The sequence below is a fragment of the Rhipicephalus microplus genome, chromosome 7 (assembly GCF_043290135.1).
Source record: "Rhipicephalus microplus isolate Deutch F79 chromosome 7, USDA_Rmic, whole genome shotgun sequence".
NCBI lineage: Eukaryota > Metazoa > Arthropoda > Arachnida > Ixodida > Ixodidae > Rhipicephalus > Rhipicephalus microplus.
In genome coordinates this window covers 134,104,694-134,124,477 of record NC_134706.1, presented here as the reverse complement: position 1 = coordinate 134,124,477, position 19,784 = coordinate 134,104,694, and the positions used below count along the sequence as shown (strand labels likewise).

The window sequence follows — 19,784 nt, the reverse complement described above, 5'->3', positions numbered from 1 at the left end:
AGTATGAAAAATCATATGGTCATGATGTACTAAAGCGAGTGAAAAACGTGTATACCACTCAATGTGAAAACCTTCTTTTTTAAGCTTCATACGGGAACCTTGCCAGTAAAAACGTGGCTTGAAGAGAGAGGGATGTATGTACCATGGGGAAGCAGCTGTCTCCTGTGTAACAAACCTGAGACCATTGAGCATGTCTTTATTGATTGTAAGAACGCTATTTTCTTTTGGGACATTTTACAGAGGACTTTAAAAAAAGATTTACCTCTTACTTCATAAGGAATTCGTTTTTTGCCTTGTGATAGTTCTGTGCAAAATTTGGATGTTATATTTTTACTTGGTCTTCATTCGGTTTGGCGTAGTATGCTATCGTACAGACACTGTGATGTGAGAGTTCTATCCGTTAATGAGTGTTTCGTGGAAGCTGTTATAAAAGGACGAGATGTGTATAAGACTACCGACTGTGTTGAAGATGTAATATCTTTGTTTGACGCATTATCACGCATGAAACATGTGTGATAGTGATTGTCATATTAGCTTGACCTGTAGTCAAGAAGGCAATAAAGAAAAAAAACGGCCATACCATGCTGAATGCACCGGTTTTCGTCCGATCACCGAAGCTAAGCAGCATTGCGCTCGGTCAGTACTTGGGAGGGAGACCACCTGGGAACACCGAGTGCTGATGGCAACTTTTTTACTTCTCAAACTTTTTTTTTTTGCACAGAAGGAACAGAAAGTGGAGAAGGGTGTTGTTTAATCTTGTGACGTCATTGGTTGCCCGTTTAACACGCGAACATTAGCATACAATTAGCCAATCACAATCTGATGCGTGCGCACATGGGTTTATCTTTGGCACCAAGTGCCCATGACATACTCCATTTTTTCAATCTCCCTTCATCTTTTCTTTTTGTTATTTTTGTTAACAGAAGACAGAGGGGCGGGGTCCGGGCGTTGTTTAACTTTTTGTCGTCATTCGTTGCTCGTATCATTACGGGCACGTGGAAACTTAATCCTTGCGCACACGGGTTTAACTTTGACGCGCGTGCAGTTGGAGTGTGCGATATCTCTAATCGGAAGAGATATCACATGGCACAATCTTTTTTAATCTGCCTTTATGTGTGCTTTTTTTGGTTCAGAGGAAAAATAAAGGGATGGGGGAAAAGTTCGAGGGCGTTGTTCAACTTTTGCCCGTCATTCGTCATTCGTTTCTCACGAAGTAAATTAACACATGTGTATTATGCCTGCGCACGTGTCCTAAACTGTGGTGCGCATGGCAGTTGGATTGTGTGATATCTCTACTCGACAGTATTTATTGCCGGTTTGTACAATAGCTTCAAGAACATATCATATTTGTCGGAGTATGGTGTTCACATGATTACGGGATACGCCGTAGTGGAGTGCTCCGGAAATTTTGACCTCGTGGGTTCTTCTTGTTTGTTTGTTTTAACGTGCGCCAAATATAAGCTAAGCTCACGGGCCTCAAGCATTTTCGACTCTATAGAAAATGCGGCCGCCGAGGTCGGGATTCGACCCTGTGTGACTTGCGGGCCAGCATCGAGTGCCAAGCCACTATAGACCACAGTGGCGGGTGTCTTGGCCTTCCAAATATTCCTGCTTTATATCGGTCACTCATGTGCGGCTCAGTTATGAAAGCCGACGCAACAGACGTTCTTCATGTTACGGAAAATCCCTTAACGAGCATGGCCGTTGGGTAGTCTTGGCCGGTGGGTAGCATGGCGGTGGGTAGCATGGGTAGTCTTGGCCGCATGGCCAGTGGGTAGCATGGTGTAAAGACCATTGGGTAGTCTTTACGCATGGATGCGCACACACATCCGTGCGTAAAGGTTGGCGCACTCGTGCTTTTGCGCCCCAACAAAGGAACAGAGAGAGCTTTCAGTCGGAGAATCACAGAGGGTATAGCCACGCACCTTCAAATTTTGCGCCAAGAGAATTTAACACGTTGCATAAGCCGTTATTTTAGCTTGACAAGATGGAAATCGCCTACAGTTTGTTATAAGTAGTCTTGCTGAACGGCCTGTTCTCGCCATCGGCCAAAGCATGCTCATTCTTCTTCTAACAGCGCAAGCCAACGGACACGGAATCATGAGCTCCGACGGAGCGGCGTTTGCGGCCCACGGAAACAGGAATGACGGTGCAGATGACTGCGAGATCGTGCTGTTTACGTTGCCCACTGGCCGTATTGTACTGAACACATTGTTTTTGCTCGGTGATGTGCGTGAGCGTCCCTACAGAGTTGAGGACTTTAGAAACGCCCTCGAGACCATTGAAGTGCTACCCGACGTCGTCGCCCTAGGAGCGTACCAGATTAACCACATCTGGGCCGTCATCCTCATCAGCGGAGAAGCGACAAGGAAACTGGCCGCGCGGAAAGCATTGAAGGTAAAGGGCCGCCGGTGCATAATTATTGATCCCGAAGACCAGCAAGTAAAGCTCCGCCTGCATTCGATGCTCTACGGCGTCCAAGACGAGGACATTCGGACAGCTTTCGCCGCGTTCGGTAACGTCACTGAAGTGACGCGAAAACGGTGGCGTGTGCAAGGCATGAGGGAGAAAGGCTCGACAACGAGAAGTGTGCTGCTAAAGCTGAAGCCGGGAATGAAGGTGGATGACCTGCCCCACCAGGTGCGAGTCGCCGGTGAGTTGGCCCTCGTCGTCGTTCCCGGGCGACCGATGCAGTGTTTGCGTTGCCACGGCACGGGCCACGTGCCTCGAGATTGCAGAGTGCCCCGCTGCTCGAAATGCCGGCGTTACGGACACGCGGACGCTGACTGCGTCCGTACTTACGCGTCGGCGACCGGGATTCCAAGGGCTGACGAGCACGACGTCGTCAAGGCTGAACTCATGGACGTCGTCAAGGCTGAGGAAGCGCCAATGGGAACCGAGGAGACAAGAAAGCAGGCTAGGTTTTCTAGCGATGACGCCCCGAAACGAGGTCCGCCGGCAGACCAACAGCCTGAAGCCGACACGACTGGGCCTACATGCACCCAACCAGTAGGATAGGGTTCGCCGGCGGTCACGGAACGGGACGCCGGTGAAGGCGACCTATACCAACGCCGAAAGAAGCGGCGAGTCAAGTCGATGGGTCGACCGGAACGACTGGGAAAGCGTCCAAGGGTGGTGATTTCAAGAATCCGAAGGACCTACAAGCCGAAAAGAGCGGCGTAGAAGCACCAACCAGTCTGGCCGTTGCATCGAAACGCCCCCACCCTCCGAACAGCAATGACTGTCCTGAGGAGACGCTGGCCGGCGTCGAGGAACCCCCTGCAAAGACGCCACAAGTACGGCGGTCCACCCTCCGGCCGCGCCCGAACATTCCTTTCGACAAGCGCGGCGGCAACGTCGAGCAAGTTGGGCAAGTTCAAGCCACGGCATCGGACTTTAGCCCTGGTGATGAAGCCGTCTAGCCAAGTGCTAGACGCGAGAGGTGGGCCTAATACTGCTGGTCTTTTTCCCTATTGGCAAAATGGCACCTGTCTGTTCGTTAATTGTCACTACCATTAACGTTAGAGGATTGGCAGGAAAGAGAAAACAGAGCCAGCTTTACCGACTTCTAACGGAGCGTGCCATAGACGTCCTGGCAGTTCAGGAAACCAAAGTGGACGGCGAGGAGGAGACTAGCAGCATGATTCAACGTTTCGCATCGAGAATTTATGTTGTCGTGAGTCACGCAGTAGGCACATCGGCTGGCTGCATACTTTTTGTTAAGAAGTTGCCTGGGCTTGCAGTGCTCGACCACTTTTCTTGTTCGGCTGGCCGATGTGCTGCGCTTGATTTTTCACTGATGTAGCGATCAAGCTATGCATTGACCTAGCGGGTCATTCGCCACGCTGGACCAGTGCCAAAAGGATAGTCTCGCCACGGCTCGACGGAGGAAGCAACAGGGGCCGACTACACGAGACGGCACCCACTGATTGACAGCAGCGCCAACTGTGTGGAATGTTGCAAAAGAGGGTTATGGAGCCGCCGCTCTATCTCCCGCCTGGGCCACGCATCACGTGGGCGCGTTAACTAGCAGACGACGACGGCGCTGGTCAAGGACTCTCCCCAGAGGATTCCACAAACCTGGCACCTCTCGAAAGGGCGCGCTAAAATCTTCCCGTGGGAACGCAGCGCGAGGCCGGCACCAAAGGGGTCGAGGCGCCCGTGCGTCTTCCGCTCTCCCCCTCCCTGTTCTACGGCAGCGCTGCGACTAGTGGCGAGGGTGTGTATGTGCAAGCCAGTGTTGTGCCTCTATGAACATACATGACGGGCGGTACTTCACTGAGAGGAACTTCCACATTACCATTGGTCCGCATTGTTTTGTGTAGTGATCCCCAACCTAGGGACCTAGGGAACGGGGGTCAACAAAAAGGGCGTGCAGCGCCTCGCCCAACTCTCTTCTTTTCTGTCTTCATCTCGACAACTCACTGTAAAGATGTAAATAAATCCATTGAGTTTGCTCAAAGCTCTCCCCTAGTCCTTGGCTCGACGGAGCGACGGCGACCGGCCCCGCTACCCGCAGACTGCGGTCGTCACGACGCGCGACAACTGGATGGCGAGCGGTTGGATGTGAGCCTGGAGGACGGAGAATGAACAACACGCCGAGGTCATGGAGACAGGCAGCTGTGGACTGGTGAGTGCTGGCTTTGGTTTTTTGGTTGCCAGGCTGACAAGATAGAAGTGCAATCTTTTCGCTGGTAGAGGCTACCACGGAAGCAGTTATTTACGGGACTTCTGGGTAGAGAGTGAGCTGCACCACACTAGTTCTCTGTCATGGATCGGAAGCGTTTGTTGAAGAATCAGCTCCTGATTCTGGGGTGGAGCTGGAAGCAGAAGTAGATGCGGGGATGAAGAAAGATGCAATTGTTAGCGCTATCGATGGCTTGAATCTGAGCAGTAAGATATAAAAGAAACGTGGAACGAGATTCAAAAGCAACAGGAACAGGAGCGCGAGAAAAAGCGCGAGGAACAGGAGCGTCAGGAAAGGCGACAGGAACAGGAGCGTCAGGAAAGGCGTGAGGAACAGGAGCGTCAGGAAAGGAGAGAGCAGCAGGAACGCCAAGAAAAACGGGAGCAACAGGAGTGCCAGCTAAGGCAAAAAGAACTGGAGATAGAACAGTTGCGACTCGACGTGGAAATGAAGAAGATTGCAGGGGTCCAAGAAGTGGAGGTAGAAGGCAGACAAAATCTTTGATTTATCTAAACTAATGCAACCCTTCAAAGTAGGGCAAGATGTGGGCCTCTTTCTTGTGAACTTTGAGAGAACCTGTGAAAAATCGAAGCTTGGTCGTAGCACATGGGCTCGAAATTTGTTAAGTTTGCTGCCATGTGAAGCAGCGGATGTGATCGCGCGGCTTTCGGTAGAGGATGCGGACAACTATGACAAAGTGAAGGATAGCCTTCTAACGAGGTTCCGACTTTCGCCAGACGCGTTCCGCCAGCGGTTTCGAAATGTGATAAAGAAGCAGGGCAGCACGTATTCCGAGTTTGCCTACGAGTTGAAGCTCCACTTACTAGAATGGATGAAAAGAGCCAACGCTTTTGGGAACTTCAATATGGCTCTTGAAGTAGTGGCTCTCGAACAGTTGTTTTTCAAAACTTTCCGAGCCAATGAAGCTCTGGATCCAAGATAGAGCCGGCGTAGAAACAGTACAGGCAGTGGCCGACTTCGCTGACGAGTACGCGTCACGCCGGGGAGAAAGAGACGAGGTTCCTCCAACAAAAGCGGGAGATAAAGGGAAACCTTGGACGGCGAAGCAGGGAGCTGGCGCAGGTACGACTGCACAGAAGAAGACGGACTTCGCTGCAAGTGGTCAAGGATCACAAAACAAACAGGAGGGAAAGGTTTCGGGGGATTCTTCCGAAAAGAGTCCTTTTGAGGCTCGGAAACCACCTACTTGCTACAAATGCATGGAGGAAGGGCATATTGCCGTAGGCTGTCGTAGGCCCAGGCCAGCCCTTTCGTATACTTCTGACTAAGCCACTAGCGAGGAGCTTCTTAGTCCGTACCTTTTAAACCTAACAGTGAACGGAAAGCCGTGCCGCGTCTTACGAGACAGTGGGGCAACCATGGATCTGATGCACCCGGACTATGTGGCACAAGCAGACTACAACGGCAAGTGCGCATGGATTAAACCAGTTTTGGAAGATGGAAGCATTTGTCTTCCGGTAGCTCGAGTAATCATCACAGGGCCGTTCGGAGAAGTGGAGACGGAAGCGGCGGTGTCAGACAAGCTGCCCTTGCAGTACCCTTATCTGTTCTCGAATCGGACCGACCGTCTGCTAAGAAAACAAGGGAAAAGTTTTCACGAGGGAACAGTACAAGTCTTGACTAGAGCTAAAGCACGAGCGTTAGCTGGCGAACTAGAGCGGCCAGAACCGAGTTTCACCGGAAGTCCAGCAACACCAGCTGGAGTCAGCGCAGCGGAGCCTGCTATCCTGTTGCCTACTGAAAAAGAAAGAGAGGGGTCAGAGAAGCAGACTAGCGCTGATACAGCGGAAAGGGAATCGCAGGAGGGGCTGCTCGTGTTGCCGGTATCAAAAGCACTAAGCAATGTACTGGGGAAAGTGACAAGAGACGAGCTCATCGAGCAGCGAAAAGCGATCCCAGCCTTAAGGAGACTTGGAACATCGTCAGGGAAGGGGTGGCGAGGAAGAATGTCAGTTTTCCTGTCAAAAATGGCATCTTGTACCGCCACTACCGGACTGCAAAAGGTCGCACGTTCGACCAGATTGTAGTGCCGGCTAAGTATCGGCCTAACATTGCGGATCTCTGTTACGGAGTTGGTTGGTCGGGGCATTTAGGAGCTCGGAAGACCAAAGATAGGCTCCTAACGGAGTTTTATTGGCCATGATGCTTCAAAGAAGTTGAGAACCACGTAAGAACGTGTGACACCTGCCAAAGAGTGGGAAAACCGCACGAGAAGAGAAAGGCACCACTTAAGCTTGTTCCGCTCATTTCGGAGCCATTTCACCGGCTGGTAATAGACGTTGTGGGACCACTCCCAGTGACAAAGTCAGGATACCGGTATTTGCTTACCGCCGTTTGTCCAGCAACCAAATTTCCTGAGGCGATCCCAATGAAGGAGCAAAGCTCCGTTGAGGTAGTCAGCACACTACTGTCTTTTTTCGAGAGCGGGCTTTCCTCAGGAGATACAGTGCGACCAGGGCTCAGTATTCACCAGCGTTCTCAATACGGGATTCCTGGAAAAATGCGGAATGAAAATAATCCATAGTTCCGTGTAACACCCGCAGTCCAATAGTGTAGAGCGGTGTCATTCCGTGATGAAACGAGTTCTGCGAGCCCTTATCTTTGAAAGAAAGTGTCAGTGGGATGCTTGTCTTCCGGCAATGCTGTTTGCGCTGAGATCGGTCACTCATGAAGCGACGGGTTTCAGCACCGCGGAGCTGGTTTACAGACGGACGCTCAGGTCTCCACTGCGACTTTTGCGCGAAACCTGGGAGTCGAAGAGTACCGACCCTACGGTGGTCGAGTACATTCTAGAATTACTGGAAAGGCTGTGGTGTGCTCGCGACATTGCTGAGGCGAACATGACAGAGGCACAAAGTAGAGTCAAGAGCTACTACGATCGAAACACGAAACAGAGCTTATACGGAAGGCGATCAGGTAATGGTCTTGCACCCCTTGCGAGCAAATAAGCTGGAGATTCAATGGGAGGGGCCCTTTCGGGTTGTGAAAAAGCTCTCGGACACAAATTACGCACTGGAACGTAAAGGAAGACGCGGAGAGGTTGTCATTTACCACCACAATTTAATGAAGAGTTATGTGGGAGAAGTGCAGAAAGTGAACTTGGCTCTTAACTGCACGGAGGAGCTAACACCTGAAATTCCAAGCTTGGTGGAGGTTGGAAGATCAATGGAGGTTACCGATGTCATGAAAGCCGTAGCACCGGCCGAGGGCTTGACTGAGATGCAGAAAGTCGACTTATGCAACTTGTTGTCAGAACACATCACTGTTTTCTCGGAAAGGCCAGGGCGAACTGAGGTTATCACTCATGACATTGAGCTAACTTCTGACACCACTGTGAAGTCTAGGCCGTATAGGCTAGCCCCGCGACAGCAGGAGATCTTGAAAAAAGTGCCGCCATATCCACGAAGTGAATGATGATGAGTGGGCGAAGCTCCGGAGGTAAACCTGGTAAACCATGAATCCTCTGTACATTTTGCCCACTCGATTTTATTACATCGCTCCCCCTAGCAGACGTCGCCGCACTAAATCGAACGATTGCCTTCAACCAATGACACGCGCCATATGTGACATCATTCCTATTTTATAAGATCTCGCGTCTTTCATCAACTACAAGTACCGCTTTCTAGTTTATAACATCTTGCATCTTTTCATCATCAGCTACAAGTACCACCATCTAGTAAACACTACAAGAACTAAACGAGAGGTGGCTACATACAGGAGACGGTACCGCCATCTAGTGAACACTGCAAGAACTAAACTAGAGGTGGCTACATACAGGGGACGGTACCGCCATCTAGTGAACACTGCAAGAACTAAACTAGAGGTGGCTACATACAGGGGACGGTACCGCCATCTAGTGAACACTGCAAGAACTAAACTAGAGGTGGCTACATACAGGGGACGCACAGCCCACGCCCTAAGGAGCTTCGCCCCTAAAAGAAGTAGATCGAATGCTCGAGCTTAAGCTTATCGAACCTTGCGAAAGCACCTGCACGTCCCCTATGATTCTCGTTGAGGTTCCGGGAAAGGATCCACGGCCTTGCGTGGATTACCGCAAACTCAACGCGATCACGAAGGACCAAACGTATCCTATACCCAACGTAGAGGAGCTGGTGGAAAAAGTGAGCGCCGCTAAACACGTCTCGACTTTGGACTTAGTAAGAGGCTATTGGCAAGTTCTAATGACTAAACTAGCTAGTGAGTATGCGGCCTTTGTGGCGCTGACGGGCACATTTAGGCCCCTAGTTCTGAGCTTTGGCCTTAATAACGCCCCCTTTTGCTTTTCAAGGCTAATGAACCGAGTTCTGCAGGGGGCTGAAGGCTACGCTGTTCCCTACTTAGACGACATTGCTATTTATTCCAATACATGGGAAGATCACCTGTACCATCTTAGCGATATCCTTAGACGTTTGACGCACGCTGGACTGACAGTGAAGCCGGCTAAGTGCCAGCTAGCTCGCACCGAAGTACGGTACCTAGGGCACGTGGTAGGGCAGGGCAGGAGGCGACCTGACGAGTTGAAAGTAGAGGCGGTTAGCGAGTTCCCGCAACCAGAAAGCAAGACGGCTATCCGCTCCTTTTTAGGGCTGACAGGGTATTATCAGCGCTACATCCCTCAGAACTCGGAGGTAGCCGCTCCGTTAACGGGTGCACTGCGCAAGAAGGCCCCAGAAAAGGTAGTTTGGAGTGCGGATATAGAGGGCGCCTTCCAGGGGCTCAAAGCGGCTCTTGTTAACTCACCCGTACTACATGCACCGAACTATGATCGTCCCTTTGTTGTGCAATGCGATGCCAGCAACAGAGGCTTAGGAGTAATACTCTGCCAGAAGGATGAGAACGGGAACGAGCACCCTGTGTTGTACGCCAGCAGGAAACTCTCGGTTCGTGAGGAGGCCTACAGTGCTTCGGAAAAAGAATGTGCCTGCATTGTGTGGGCTACCCAAAAATTAGCCTGCTACCTCTATTAACTTCACTGTGAAGTATAAGAAGGGTTCCGCGAACGCCAATGTTGACACATTAAGCAGAGCTTTTTAGCTTTTCTTTTGCTGTTGCTTTCTTTTGTGTTCAGTTGAGGGACGTTTTTCCGTGATGGTTTTAAGTGGTCTTGAGTGATCGAAGTTTTTAGCTATGAGCAAGAGTATTAGTGTGATTGCCATTTAAGAAAAAAAAGCGTAGGTGCATTGTGGCACATTTAAAAGACCGGCCTGGTTGCCGAAAACTCATTGCCGGCGCTTGCTGGTTCTAGCGGTTGGTCTTTGTGGTTTCAATGGTGTTGGAAGACTGGGGTTACTGTGCTCTCTCCCGTCGAGCAGCTGATACTACCCAACGTCCGAGATCTTCCCGTCGGCGGAGGAGCTGTAGCGATCAAGCTATGCCTTGACCCAGCGGGTCATTCGCCACGCCGGACCAGTGCCAAAAGGATAGTCTCGCAACGGCTGGACGGAGGAAGCAACAGGAACGACTACCGTGCCCACTGATTGACAGCGGCGCCAACTGTGTGGAATGTTGCAAAAGAGGGTTATGGAGCCGCCGCTCCCCGCCTAGGCCACGCATCACGTGGGCGCGTTACCCAGAAGACGACGGCGCTGGTCAAGGACTCTCCCCAGAGGATTTCACGAACCTGGCACCTCTCGAAAGAGCGCGCTAAAATCTTCCCGTGGGAACGCAGCGCGAGGCCTAAAGGGGTCGAGGCGCTCGTGCGTCTTCCGCTCGCCCCCTCCCTGTTCTACGGCAGCGCTGCGACTAGTGGCAAGGGTGTGTGTGTATGTGCAAGCCAGTGTTGTGCCTCTATGAATATACATGACGGGCGGTACTTCACTGAGAGGAACTTCCACATTACCATTGGTCCACATTGTTTTGTGTAGTGATCCCCAACCTAGGGACCTAGGGTCAACAAAAGGCGTGCAGCGCTTCGCCCAACTCTCTTCTCTTCTATCTTCATCTCGACAACTCACTGTAAAGATGTAAATAAATCCATTGAGTTTGCTCAAAGCTCTCTCCTAGTCCTTGGCTCGACGGAGCGACGGCGACCGGCCCCGCTACCTGCAGACTGCGGTCGTCACGACGCGCTACACTGAACAACGCCGAGTGGCGTATTTTGTGTATTTACTCGCCTAACAAGGTTGAGGAAAGGGCTCACTTCTTTCTCGGTTTAGAGGATCGACTACCTGTAGGAAAGCATTTGATTGTGCTTGGCGGCTTAAACTGTGTCCTAACTGCGCGAGACAAAACTAGCACTCTAGCTTTTAGAGATAAAAGTACCAGCGTTCTGACACGCATAGTTGAAAAGTGTGACCTTGAGGATGTCGCAGAAAGTCTCTGTGGCTCGGGTGCAGTAAAATACATGCGCTTCGAAGGCTCTAGCCATGCAAGGCTGGACCGGATTTATGTGTCTTTGGAGATCCTGACGGAGTGTTCCAATTATGAAGTAGTGCCTGTTTCCTTTTCGGGCCATTGTTTAGTCCAGTGCTCTATCGGAAATTTAAAGAAACGTAAAAACTTTTCATGGGATCTATGGAAATGAAACGATACACTGTTGCAAGACGAAATTTACATTCAGGTCATAAATGATGAGATTAGCAACTTAGACCCTACCAAAAGCCTGCACCTTTGGCAGCAATGGGAATTATGTAAGTAGACTTTAATATTAAAAGCGATAGACAGGGCAACGCGGATACGGTACGATTACAAAAAGAAAGAAGCAGATTTAAAAGCTCTGCTCAATAAGATGCTAAAGCATGAATGCCGAGAACCGGGCGAATGGTCAGAAGACGTTCGAAAAGTGAAGCTAGAAATAGAGCAACTGGACGAACAGCGTTATCGCGGCGCCCTGGTGAGGGCAAGGGCGGATGACTCAGCTGCCGGTGAAATGCCCTCGAAGCGTGCGCTCGGCTTGGAAAAAGCACGAGCCGAGACGAACCACGTTCGGGAAATCGAATGGGGAGGGAAATTATTAACCGATACAGACGACATCGAGACGGCGTTCACCGAGCATTATAGGGCGTTCTTCACTGTGCGGGATGTAGATTTTGAGAAATTTGAGCACGACTTTCTGCCTTTCATTCCCCGCATCAAGGACGAAAGAAAAAGTATTTAGAGCGGGTAATAAAGGAAGTCGAGGTAGAGGAAGCGATTGAAAAGTTAAATCCTGGGAAATCGCCTGGGCCTGATGGGTTAACGGCTGCTTTTTACAAAACGTTCAAGCACGAACTGAGCCCGATACTGACAGTTGTTTTCAATGAAGCATACAAGTTGGACACGTTGCCTCTGTCGTACCCGTCATTTCATACGGTATTAATACCCAAAACCGATAACGCCGACAAACTAAGATCTCTCACAGCGTACCGACCGATAGCTCTGACAAATGTCGAATATAAGATATATATGAAAGTATTAGCACGCAGACTGCAGACTGTGATTCGGGGTATCGTCGGACCTCATCAAACATGTGGTATTAAAGGGCGGTCTATTGTCACCAATATCCATAAAGCACGGAGCATACTAGAATGGTGTGATCATTCACTTGAGCGGGTCGCCATTCTACAAATTGATTTAGAAAAGGCTTTCGACTGTGTAGACCATAGGATTTTGTTTGCAATTTTAAATCACGTTAATCTTGGCTCGGTTATCTGCGAGGGAGTTGCTCTGGCGTACCAGAACTGCACTACGAGATTGATTGTAAATAAGAGACTGGGGGCACCCATCAGTGTGCAACGTTCGGTTCCCCAGGGCTGCCCCCTCAGCCCCCTCCTTTTTTGTATTTACTTTGAAACACTGTCCATGAAAATAATCAGAGACAACAGTATCCTTGGTTTCAACTTACAAGCCGCAGAAGTGAAACTGCTGGCTTATGCAGATGATATTGCTATCTTTACTCGTGACCAGCGGAGCATCACACAGTCTGTCCAATGTGTCCGTGAGTTCAGCCAAGTTACCGGTAGCGGCGTGAACTAGGGCAAGTGCCTTGGGTTCTGGCACGGATCGTGGCCAGCGAAACCTGAGCACTTCGCAAACATGCCTTGGGTGACGACCCCAGGCAAGTACTTAGGCGTTCCACTAGACTGTTACCGCGACAGCAATCAGTATTGGAAAGGGCAGGTTAAGGAGACACAGGAGAAAGTGGAGAAGTGGAAAGGAGGCGGCCTATCGATCTTAGCCAGAGCCACAATTTGCAACTTGTTTTTCATCAGCAAGTTGTGGTATGTTATGCAGGTCATACATTGTTCACGGACTAATGTGCAGAAACTGCACAGGACATTTGCAACATTTATTTGGGCTTCTGAATGGAAGCGATGCAGTCGCACAAACTTGTTTAGACGGGTGAAACACGGAGGTCTCAGGCTAGGCCACCTCCTTCTAGGACAATTAGTTAACCGGTTTTTATATGTTAGAGGTGCGACAGACTCTTTCTACGCACAGTATGTCAACTCAGACTAGCAGGCGCACTCCCTGAATATGTTGTTTCAAACCAACATTGTGGGGGGGGGATCGGGGGTTTTTATAAAGAAATTGTGTTCAGTGTAAGGTTTCTCACTGTACGTTTTTCACGAGAGTATCTGGCTGCCGTAAGACGAAAATAACTATTTTGCGTTATGCGATATTGTTTTTCCAGTGCCTATATACCGATCTTCATTCAGTGAAGGCCCAAGTAGCGATGTTTTAAAGAGGGTTAAAAGAATGCAAGTCATGCCGGGAGCTTTTTCTTCAAGCTGCATAGTGGGACACTGCCTGTTAAAACGTATTTGGAGAAAAAAGGGTGCTATTTGCCTTGGGGTACCCATTGCTTTATTTGTAAGCTGCCAGAAACGGTAGACCATGTTTTTCTACATTGTTGGGAGGGGGTTTATTTTGACGTCGTGGGTTCTTCTTGTTTGTTTGTTTCAAGGTGCGCCAAATATAACCTAAGCTCACGGGCCTCAAACATTTCCGCCTCTAAAGAAAATGCGGCCGCCGAGGTCGGGATTCGACACTGCGTGACTTGCGGGCCAGCATCGAGTGCCAAGCCAGTATAGACCACAGTGGCGGGTGTCTTGGTCTTCCAAACATACCTGCTTTATATCGGTCACTTGTGTGCGGCTCAGTTATGCAAGCCGACGCATCAGACGTTGTTAAAGTTACCGAAAATCCCTTAACTAGCACGGCCGGTGGCGGCGGCCCGCAAGCGCACACACATCCGTCAGTAAAGGTTGGCGCACTCGTGCTTTTGCGCCCCAACGAAGGAACAGAGAGAGCTTTCAGTCGGAGAATCAGTGAGGGTATAGCCACGCACCTTCGAAGTTTTTCGCCAAGAGAATTTAACGCGTTGCATAAGCCGTTAATTTAGCTTGACAAGATGGAAAGCGCCTACAGTTTGTTATAAGTAGTGTTGCGGAACGACCTGTTCTCGCCATCGGCCATACCATGCATTCTTTCATCGGCACTCACGCGCGTCGGACGCAGGAATCATGTGCTCCGTAGGAGCGGCGTTTGCGGCACATACTAGCCGCGGTAACAGGATGATCGAATACCAAGACGCAGGATATGAGATTATTTTGCGACCACTGCCCAAGGGACGCGTCGCGCAAAACACCGTGTTTTTACACGATGATGTGCGCGGCAGACCGTATCGAGTCGAAGATTTCCGAGACGCGCTCGGACCTACAGGACTGCTGCCGGAGGTGTTGGCACTGGGGGCCTACCAGATAAATCATGTCTGGGCAGTCACCATGAACAACGCGGACGCTACGAGACGCTTGCTGAATGTGAAGGAGCTGAAAGTCAAGGGTCGACGCTGCATCATCGTAGACCCCCAGGATCAGTAGGTGCGGCTGTGTCTTCATTGGCTGCTGTATGGCGTCAACGATAAAGACGTGCGAACAGCGTTGGCGGCTTATAAGAAGGTCGTAAAATTCACCAGGGAGAATCGGCGTGTTCAACGAGTCAGCGACAAGGGGTCAAGCACACGGACTGTGCTTCTTAAGCTCAAGAGTGGCATGAAGGTTGAAGATCTCCCGCATCAAATCATGGTGGCTGGTGAACTGGCACTTGTGGTTGCACCTGGTCGGCCAATGCAATGTCTGCGCTGCTAAGGTGCCGGCCATGTTAGAGGAGAGTGTAAGGTACCCCGATGCTCGCGTTGTCGGCGGTTTGGCCACAGCGAAGACGCGTGCATGCGCACGTACACATCGGATATAGAATCAGCTGAAGGTGAAGACACAGCAGAGTTGGTGATGGACGTGACAGAGGCTGAAGACGCGGCAAAAGGCGCAGGCGACGTGGTGAACCCAGAAGCTTCAACAGGTACAGCCACACCGACTGGTGGTGATGAACCAACAGCCCAAGCAGATATAGAATCTGGGGAGGTTATTCAAGAGCCAGCCGGCCAAACCGAAGAAGGCTTCACAAGCACCCCATCGAAGGAGCCTGAGCCGGTGGAATTAACCGAACTTCCAGTGTCGTGTGAGAGTATCAGTGGTGGAGCGTCAAGCAAAAGACCCCGCGAGCAGTCTGCAGGATGGCGTGAGGTGTCCAGTGAAAGGCATGAAGAGGGGCCACCTGCGGAGGCGACTACGTTCAGACGCAGCAGCACAAGGCTGCGTACCAACCCGATATTGGACAAACACTGGCCACCTTTGTCCTCCAGTGACACGGGTCCACCTGGAGGCTCCGAAGATGTCTAGCTCTATGCTAGACGATGAAGGTAAGCATCATGCCCCGGGCTAACTTCTTCACTGTGTAGACACGGCTTTTGCACCAAAACTTAGAGTGGCAACGTTAGATGTTCGAGGTCTTGCCGCCAAGCGGAAACAGAGCGAAGTCTACAGGCTGCTCGTGGATCATGATCTGGATATACTAGCTGTACAAAAAACAAAAGTAGACGGTGAGGAGAAGACCCGGGGCATGGTGCTGAGGTTTACGGCGCATTACTACGCAATTGTAAGTCAAGCAATAGGCACGTCTGCAGGCTGTGTTTTGTTCATTAAGAAGTTACCGAGTCTGTTAGTGCAAGATACCTTCTCTTGCCCGTCTGGTAGATTGGTTTCCTGCGATTTTTTATTCAATGAATGTCAGTGGGGTATAGTGTGCATTTATGCACCAACCATTTGCGAGGAGCGATCACTTTTTTTTTCAAGCCTAAAGCAGCACTTCACTTTGGAAAGGAAATATGTATTACTTGGTGATTTTAACTGCGCCTTCAACGGGCGAGATCGAGCAAACGGACGCCCCATTTACACTAAAAGTAGTAGGACGCTAGCGAACGTAATCACTGAATTCGAGTTAGAAGACGTGGGCAGCTGTATGGAGGGAACGTGGGATATCCGTTTCACACATTTTCAGGGGAATAGCCATGCGCACTTTGATCGCATTTACGTGTCGCTTGAATTATTAGCCTACTCTAAGACATATGATGTCTACCCAATACACTTCAGTGATCATTGTTTTGTTAAATGTGATATTGGAGAGAAAACAAAAGTGGAACTTTCTCATGGGAGCTGTAGAAGATGAACTTTGATCACTGACGAATACTTCTTAGATCAGGTAATGAACTGCATCAATGAAATAAAAATGAATGATGAAGCTAAACTTGCAGAACAATGGGAAGAGTTCAAGCAGCAAATAAAAATAAAAGCTATTGATCGTTCTTGCGCATTGAGTTACGAAAGGAAAAAGAAAGAAAAAGAACTCAGAAAGACTTTGGAAAGACTAATAGACTTGGAGTGCAAACAACCGGGAGAGCATACGCAATATTAAGCAGAAACTTGCACTGCATGCCGAGGAACGCTACCGCGGTGCACTCGTCCGTCCTAGGGCTGAGGCTTTAGCGGCTGGAGAGACGCCAACCAAAAGAGCGTTAGGGGTGGAGAAAACGAACGCTCGACGGAATCATATCGAAAAAATAGAGAAGGATGGTCACGAGGTAACCGATAGGAACAGCATTTTATCCATATTTTCAAGTCATTTTCAAAACCTTTTTGCGTGTAGACAGGTAAAGCTAGAAAGATTTAAAGAAGAATATTTAGGACGCATGCCACAAGCGAATTTGCCACAAGAGAATTTAAAGCGTTGCATAAGCCGTTATTTTAGCTTGACTAAATGGAAATCGCCTACAGTTTGATATAAGTAGTGTTGCGGAACGGCCTGTTCTCGCCATCGGCCACACCATGCTCATTCTGCTTCAGGTCACCGACGCGTGCGGACGCAGGCTCTTCAAGAGCTGTGACAGCGGCCGACGCTGACCGTGGTTTCTCGTGCACATAACTTCTCAAGGATTACCATTTAATTCTGCCATCCCTGCCCACAGGAGAAGGACTCAGACGCACGTTGGTTCTGCACTGCGACATCGCAGCACGTCCGTACGGGATTAATGACTTCCGAAAGCCGCTCAAGGAACTAAGCATCATTCAAGAGGTAAGCGGCATAGGAGCGTATCAGATGTCGCACGTCTGGCTTCTTAACATGAAGACAGATGAAGCCAAGAAGACACTTCTGGACGCTGGCCTACTATCCGTGAAAGACCGGCCCTGCGTCGTCGTCGACCCTGGAAACACGGGGTACCCCACAGGGAGCAGTGTTATCACCGCTCCTTTTCAACATTGCTATGATGCGCCTTCCAAGCGAATTGGCCAGGGTGGAAGGCACACAACACGCAGTATATGCCGATGATATTACAATCTGGACCACTGAAGGAAGCCTTGGTGAAATGCAGGAACGCCTTCAGCAGGCCGCATCCATAGTTGAGGCGTATGCCAACAATTGTGGACTCCAATGTGCTCGAAACAAATCAGAGCTTCTGCCTGTTAGAGCGAAGCCAAGAGATAAGTCAGCCATACACATCTCCCTGTCTGGGGTTCCCATCAGAGACGTGGAGGAGCTCCGGATTCTGGGCCTGTTCATTCACCACAGACTCAGACCGGACTCCACTATAGCGAAACTCAAGAGAATAGGCGAACAGGTAGGGCGCATGATCCACCGCGTTTCCAACAAGCGGGGTGGTCTGCGGGGAGGGAACCCGCTTCGGCTTGCCCATGCCTTCGTGACTAGCCGGATCCTCTACGCCGTCCCATACCTTCGCACTAACAAGCAAGAAGACGAAAGAATAGATGCCATTATTCGTAAGTCTACTAAACGAGCTCTGGATCTCCCGGTGGCCACTTCCAACGCCAAACTGAGGGCGTTAGGTGTGCTCAACTCCAACGAGGAGTTGCGGGAGGCCCACCTTATGAATCAATATATGCGGCTCGTGCAGACGGCTCCCGGGCGCCGCCTGCTGAACCGCTTACATATGCAGCACACTTGCACTGCAGAGGAGGCGAAGCGTATTCCGGAACTGTGGCGGCATATGCTCTCGGTCTCTCCATTCCCCAGTAACATGGATAAGCACACGCACGAAAGCAGAAGACAGGCGCGGGCTCGGACGATTGAGAGGCAACACGGCTCCCGACCTGGTGTATTCTACGTAAATATAGCAGGGCCTTCGCCCACGGGATTTTACACGGCCTGTGTAGTTCACCGGGAAAAGCATGTCAATGGGCTCTCATTCCGAGCACAAAATCCAGAGCGCGCTGAGGAAGTCGCAATAGCGCTTGCTGCTGCGGACCCCAACTTGAAAGTTATCATCACGGACTCCCGGAAAGCATGTGCTCATTACTTGGTAGGAGAGATATCGCCCCTAGCCAGCCAAATTCGAAAACGGGCTCTCGCTGATCCAGCCCCGAAACGCATCGTATGGGCTCCTGGCCATCAGGGCTTACGAGGTAATGAGGCCGCTGACGCGGCTGCTCGAGCGCTTACCCACCGGGCTCCTCACCTTGGCTCTTATGATTCGGAGGCCAATACACCGCTGCTGCGGTTCAAAGAAATTCTGACCTATTATCGCGACACTCACCGTCTTTACCCGGCTCCTGCAAAGGGGCTGGGTAAGGCGGAAGAGCGAACTCTAAGGCGCCTGCAGACAGGTACTCTACTGTGTCCTGCAATCCTAAAACATTTCGATGCGAACACAGATGGGCGTTGCCCACACTGTGGGGAGACGTGTGATATTTTCCACATGGTATTGGCATGTCCAAAAAATCCCCACCTACCCCCTTCCCCTACCCCTTCCCGAGAGGCATGGGAGACTGCCCTCCTCAACTGCTCATCACTAGAGTCTCAATGGGCTCTGGTGAGACGGGCGCGAGTAGGGGCCTCGTCATGCGGTGTCCCGGACTAAGGACGCCGACCATGTAGCGGGGTCATGCCTTGGCCCCGTACTTCTCTCTTTTATAATAAATGTTTTTCATCATCATCATCGTCGACCCAGAGAGGCAAGAGGTGCGTCTCAAGTTGCATTCCGTAGCCTTTGACGTCAACGCAGAGATTGTACGGCGTGCTTTCCGGGAGTACGGTGAAGTAAAAGAAGTTATCAGCGACAAGTGGAGAGACGAAGACTTCGAAGGAGTTGAGTAAACCACAAAATTCGTTCGGCTGTTACTTAAAGAAGGCGTCACTACGGATCGCATACCCCACCAGATGCGTCTCGGGAGCGGCACGGCACTGGTGGTCGTGCCAGGAAGAGCGCCGCTGTGCCTGCGTTGCCGGAACACTGGTCACACTCGTCGCAACTGCAGGGTGCCCAGGTGCGCTGGTTGTCGCGCTTTTGGGCATGAGCAGGCGGACTGTACTCGTTCCTATGCCAGTGCAGCAAGTCGAGCAACAAATGCTGACCAGTGAATTGCTCATGGATGAAGAGGAAGCAGAGAAGGCCGCGGCGACGAAGGCAGGAGTGGAGGCGTCTCATGCAGTGGCGACCAGCGAGAGAGAGCTAGAGACACCTAAGCAAGACACAGATGAAAATACGGTTATGGACACTCCAACGCAACGGCGTTCGACTCGGATGGAAACCCAGCACAAGGCTGAACCAGTCATCGGGTCCGACGCTACTTCGGACATGGATACAGTTGAAGCTACGCCAGTAAAGCGACGCCTGAATGAGGGAGACGCGGCGTCCCAGCAGCGTCTGACCCAGGAAGATCAAGGGCAGTGGCGAGTGGCTGGCTCCAAAAAGTCTCGGGGTGCTGGCCGCCTGCGTTTGTCGTCGCTTTCACGCGGCGGCGACGGG

At 50.8% G+C, this 19,784-nt stretch overlaps 1 pseudogene; it reads left to right on the top strand.

Annotated features, from left to right (window-relative positions):
- The first annotated feature begins 566 nt into the window (after positions 1-566).
- On the top strand, positions 567-685 carry LOC119184028 (5S ribosomal RNA; annotated as a pseudogene).
- The last annotated feature ends 19,099 nt before the right edge of the window (positions 686-19,784 follow it).